Genomic DNA, 6235 nt, shown 5'->3' on the forward strand with positions numbered 1-6235 from the left:
TTCTATGAACTATTACTCTACATACGTCATATAAGTGGGATTGTGTAGTATTTGTCTTTTGGTGACTAGCTTATTTCACTTAGCAAAATGTCTTCAAGATTCATCCATGTTGCAGCATATGTCATAATTTCCTTCCTTTCAAAGGCTGAATAAAATTTCATTGTGTGTGTGTGTGTGTGTGTGTGTGTGTGTGTACACCACATCTTAACTATCCATTCATTCATTGTTGGACACTTGAATTTCTTCCACTTTTTGCTATTGTGAATAATGCTGCTATAAACATGGTGTACCAATATCTCTTCAAGACCCTGTTTCCAATCCCTTGGGGTACATAACCAGAAGTGTAATTGCTGCATCATATGGTAATTCTATTTTTTAAAATTTTGCGAGAAACTGCCTTACAATTGTCCACAGCAACTACCCAACTTTACATTCTCATCAACAATACACAAGAGTTTCAATTTCTCCAAATCCTTGCCAAACACTTGCTATTTTCTGTTTTTTTTTTTTTTAAATAGCGAGCATCCTAATGGGTATGAGATAGTATCTCTTTGTTGTTTTGATTTGCATTTCCTAATAGTGACATTGAGCATCTTTTCATGTGATTATTGGCCATTTGTATATCTTCTTTGGAGACATGTCTATTCAAGTCCTTTGCCCATTTTTGAATTGTGTTGCTTGCTTTTTTGTTGTTGAGTATGAAGTTTTCTAAATATTCTGGATATTAATCATTTATCAAATGTATTATTTGCAAATATTTTTCCCATTCTATGGGTTACCTTTTTACTCTGTTGATAGTGTTTTTTTGTTTTGGTTTGGTTTCTGGGGGTTTTTTTTTCGAGACAGAGTCTCGCTTTGTTGCACAGGCTACAATGAGTGCCTTGGCGTCAGCCTAGCTCACAGCAACCTCAAACTCCTGGGCTCAGCCTCCTGAGTAGCTGGGACTACAGACATGCGCCACCATGCCCAGCTAATTTTTTCTATATATATTAGTTGGCCAATTAATTTCTTTCTATTTATAGTAGAGACGGGGTCTTGATCTTGCTAAGGCTGGTTTTGAATTCCTGACCTCGAGCAATCTGCCCGCCTCGGCCTGTTGATAGTGTTTTTTGATGGAAATTTTTTTTTTTAATTTTATGAAGTCAACTTTTGTGAAGTCTATATTTTGTTTTGTTGCCTGTGCTTCTTGTGTCGTATCCAGGCAATCATTGCCAAATTTAATGTTTCGAAACTTTTCTCCTCAGTCTTTTTCTAAGAGTTTTATAGTTTTCAGTTTTGCATTTCGCTTATAGATCCATTTTGAGTTAATTTTTGAATATTGTGTTAAGAAACAGTCCAACTTCATTTTTATGAACTTTCAACTTTCACTTGTTGAAAAGACTGTCTTTTTCCCCATTGAATGGCCTTGGCACCCTGTTGAATGTTGCTAATCACTTGACCATATATGCAAGGGTTTATTTCTGGACTCTCTATTCTATTCCATTGGTCTACATGTCTGTCTTAGGCCCATACTACACTGTTTTTATTATTGTAACTTTGTAAAAGTTTTGAGATTTATAAGTGTGAGTCCACCAGCTTTGTTTTTCTTTTTCAGAATCATTTTGGCTACTTAGATTCTTTTGAGATTCCTGATCTCCTGAACCTATGACTTTTAGGACAGGTTTCTCTATTTCTGCAAAAATTATCATTGAGATTTTAATGGTGATTGCATTAAAACTGTAGATTACTTTGGATAGCATTGATATCTAACAATATTAAATCTTCCAATACATGAACAAGGGATGTCTTTCTATTTATTTATGTCCTCTTTAATTTCTTTCAGCAGTATTATGTAGTTTCCAGTGTACAAGTCTTTCATTTCCTTGGTTAAGTCCTATGTATTTTATTCTTTTTTTTTTTTTTTTTTTTTTGAGACAGAGTCTTGCTCTATCACCCCAGGTAGAGTGCAGTGGCGTCATCATAACTCACTGCAACCTCAACTCCTGGGCTCAAGCTATCCTCTTGCCTCAGCCTCCTGAGTAGCTAGCACTGCAGGCACAGGTCACCACACCTAGCTACTTTTTCTATTTTTAGTAGAGATGGGGTTTTGCTTTTGCTCAGGCCAGTCTCGAACTCCTTAACTCAAGCAATCCTCCCTCCTCAACCTCCCTGAATGCGAGGATTACAGGTGTGAGCCACTGTGCCTGGCCTGTATTTTATTTTTTTGATGCTATTGCAAATAAAATTGTTTTCTTAATTTCCTTTTCAGATTGTTCATTGTTGGGGTACAGAAATGAACTGATTTTTTCTTGTTTGACCTTGTATACTGGTACTTTGCTGAATTCATTTATTAGTTCTAACAGTTTTTGTGTGGAATATTTAGGGGTTTTTTTCCATGTAATATCACATTATCTGTGATGAGAAATAATTTTACTTCTTCCTTTACAATTTGGATGAATTTTATTTTATTTTCATCCCTAATTTTTCTTACAGTACAATGTTGAATAGAAGTGCCAAAACTGGGCCGGGCGCGGTGGCTCACGCCTGTAATCCTAGCTCTCTGGGAGGCCGAGGCGGGCGGATTGCTCGAGGTCAGGAGTTCGAAACCAGCCTGAGCAAGAGCGAGACCCCGTCTCTACTATAAAATAGAAAGAAATTAATTGGCCAACTAATATATATACAAAAAATTAGCCGGGCATGGTGGCGAATGCCTGTAGTCCCAGCTACTCGGGAGGCTGAGGCAGGAGGATTGCTTGAGCCAGGAGTTTGAGGTTGCTATGAGCTAGGCTGACGCCATGGCACTCACTCTAGCCTGGGCAACAAAGCGAGACTCTGTCTCAAAAAAAAAAAAAAAAAAAAAAAAAAAAAAAAGTTATACAGAATGTTTGGGAATGCCTAAAAAAAAAAAAAAAAAAAAAAAAAAAAAAAAAAAAAAAGAAGTGCCAAAACTAACCATCCTTGCTTTGTTCCTAATCTTAGGCGGAAATTTTTCAGTCTTTCACCATTGAATATGATGTTTGCTCAATGATGATGTATAAGTTTTTTATATGTGTATTTTATAATGTCAGGGTAGTTACCTTGCATTCCTAGGTTGTTGAATTTCTAAATGAAAGAGTATTGAATTTTGTCAAATTCTCTTTCTGTGTCAATTGAGATGCTTATGTGATTCTTGTCTTTTATTCTGTTATTGCAATGTATTCCATTGATCAATTTTTATATGTTGAACCATTCTTGCGTTCCAGGAATAAATCCTACTTTATCATGGTATGATCTGTTAATATGCTACTGAACTCAGTTTGCTAGTATTTTGTTGAGGATTTTGACATCTATATTTGTGAGATACTTGCCTGTGTTTTCTTTATATCTCTGTCTAGCTTTGCTATCAGAGTAATACTGGCCTCATACAATGAGTTAGAGAGTGTTCTCTCTTCTTCAATTTTTTTGAAAAGTTTAAGAAGAATTGGTGTTAGTTTTTCTTTAAATGTTTGATAGAATTCAATATTGAAGCAATTCAGTCCAGGTCTTTTCTTTGTTAGGAGATTTTTCATTATTGAGTCAGTCTCCTTACTTGTTATAGGTCTATTCAGATTTTCTGTTTCTTTGTGGTTTAGTCTTGATAGGTTTTGTGTTTCTAAGAATTTGTCCATTTCATCTAGGTTATCCAGTTTGTTGGCATGCAACTGCTCATAGTACTCTGTTACAAACCATTATATTTCTATAGAATTGGTAGTAATGTTCCACTTTCATTTCTGATTTTAATAATTTGAAACTTCTTTAATTTTTTCTTAATCCATTTAGCTAAAGGTTTGTTATTGACAATTTAGTCGATCTTTTCAAAAAACTTTTGGTTCCTTTGATTTTCTGTGTTGTTTGTCAACTCTGTATTTTGTTTGTCTCTATTCTAATCTTTATTATTTTCTACTGTCTGCTAGCTTTCAGTTTAGTTTGTGCATCTTTTTCTAGTTCCTTAAGTTGTCAAATGTGGTTGTTAATTTGAGATCTTTCTTGTTTTTTAATGTAAGTGTTAATAGCTATAAATTTCCCTCTTAGCACTCTTCATCATGTCCCAGTTTTGGTGTGTTGTATTTTTGTTTTCATTCATCTCTAAGTATTTCCTAATTTTCCTTGTGATTTCTTCTTTGATTTATTTGTTGTTTAAGAGCCCATTGTTTAATTTCCAAAAATTTGTGAATTTTCCAGTTTACCTTCTGTTGTGGATTTCTATTAATAACTTCATCACATTGTTATTGAAGAAGATACTTTGTGTGGTATATATCTTTTAAAATCTATTGAGACAATTTGTGGCTTAACATGTGATCTATCCTGGAAAATGTTCCAGGTGCACTTGAGAATAATGTTTATTCTATTGTTTGTAGAGTGTTCTGTATATGTCTGTTAGATCTAGCTGGTTTATTGCATTGTTCAAGTCCTCCATTTCCTTACTTACCTCCTTTCTTGTTGTTCTATCCATTATTTAGAATTGAGTATTGAAGTCACCAGTTCTGATTCTAGAATTGTATATTTCTTCCTTCAATTCTGTCACTTTTGCTTCATATATTTTGGTGGTCTGTTGTTAGGTGCATAAATGTTTATAATTATTATATGTTCTTGCTGTATATCAATATATAATGTCTGCCTTTACCATTTTAGTTAGTTTAGTTAATAATATAATTAAGAATATAATTTAATAATTTAATATAGTGAAACATTTAAATTCTTTTCTCATTTTCATTGGTGTGTATTCTTTATCTGTTTTCTTTGTGTTTACCGTGGGGATTACATTTAATATCCTAAAGTTATAACACTCAAATTTGAATTTGTACCAGCTTAACTTCAATAACACACAAAAATCCTGCTCCTGACATAGCTCCATCCCCACATCTTTCAGTTGTTGATGTCACACATCTTCATACATCATGTGCCTAAAAATATAACTAATAAATTTCAATGCACTAATCTCTTAAATTATGTAGAAAACAAAATGTGGAGATACAAACCAAAGCCATGATAATACTAGCTTTTAGATTAATAATTGTTAAATGCATTAATCTCTAATATCATAGACAAAACAAAAAGTAAAGTTATACATCATTGTTGACAATAATGTTATCTTTTATAATGGCCCATGTATTTGCCTTTACTGAGATTTTTAATTCTTTGTCTAGTGTTCCTTTATTTCAACCTGCACAAATCCCTTTAGAATTTCTTGCAGGGAAGCTCTAATAATAATGAGCTCTCTTAGTTTTTGTTTATCTGGGAATGTCTTAATTTCTCCCTCACTTTTGAAGGACAGTTTTGCCAGATATAGGATTCTGAGCTGACAGGCTTTTTGTTTGCCTTTCTTTTTTAGTACTTTGAATATATCAGCTAACTGCCTTCTGTCCTCTATAGTTCCTGATAAAAATCCGCTAGTAATCTTATTAAGGATTCCTGGTATGTGATGAATTGCTTCTCTTTTGCTGCTTTCAAAATTCTCTTTGTTTTTGTCTTTCGGGTTTGATTATAATGTTTCTCAGTGTAGTTCTCTTTCAGTTTATCCTGTTTGGAGTTTGTTAAGCTTCTTTGATGTTTATATTCATGTCCTTCATCAAATTCAGGAAGTTTTTAGCCATAATTTCTTCAAATATTCTCTCTTCCCTTTTCTTTCTCCCTTCTTCTGGAACTTCCACAGTGCATATGTTGGTCCATTTGATAATGTCCCATAAGTACCTTAGGTTCTCTTTGCTTTTCTTCAATATTTTTTCTTTCTGTTCCTCAGATTTGATTTTTATTGTCCTAGTTTCAAATTTGCTGATTCTTTCTTCTGCCTGTTCAATCTGTCTTTGAAGCCCTCTAGTGAATTTTTCATTTCAGTTATTATAATTTTCAGCTCCAGAATTTCTTTTTGGTTTCTTTCTGGGTTTTCTATTTCTTTATTTATATTTATATTTTATTTATACATCATTTTCTTGACTCTTCCCATGTCTCCCTTTAGTTATTTGAGCATCTTTAAGATAAGTGTTTAAAAATCTTTGTCAAGGCTGAGTTCAGTGGCTCACATCTGTAATCCCAGCACTTTGGGAGGCTGAGTTGGGAAGATCACTAGATCATACCATTGCTCTCCAGCCTGGATAATAGAACAAGACCTTGTCTCTTAAAAAAAATATATATATATATACATATTTATTTTATATATATTTACATATAAAATATATATGTATATATATGTATATATGTATGTATATATATATATATATATATACATACATATATATAT

This window comes from Microcebus murinus, chromosome 8 (genome assembly GCF_040939455.1).
Source record: "Microcebus murinus isolate Inina chromosome 8, M.murinus_Inina_mat1.0, whole genome shotgun sequence".
Classification (NCBI taxonomy): domain Eukaryota; kingdom Metazoa; phylum Chordata; class Mammalia; order Primates; family Cheirogaleidae; genus Microcebus; species Microcebus murinus.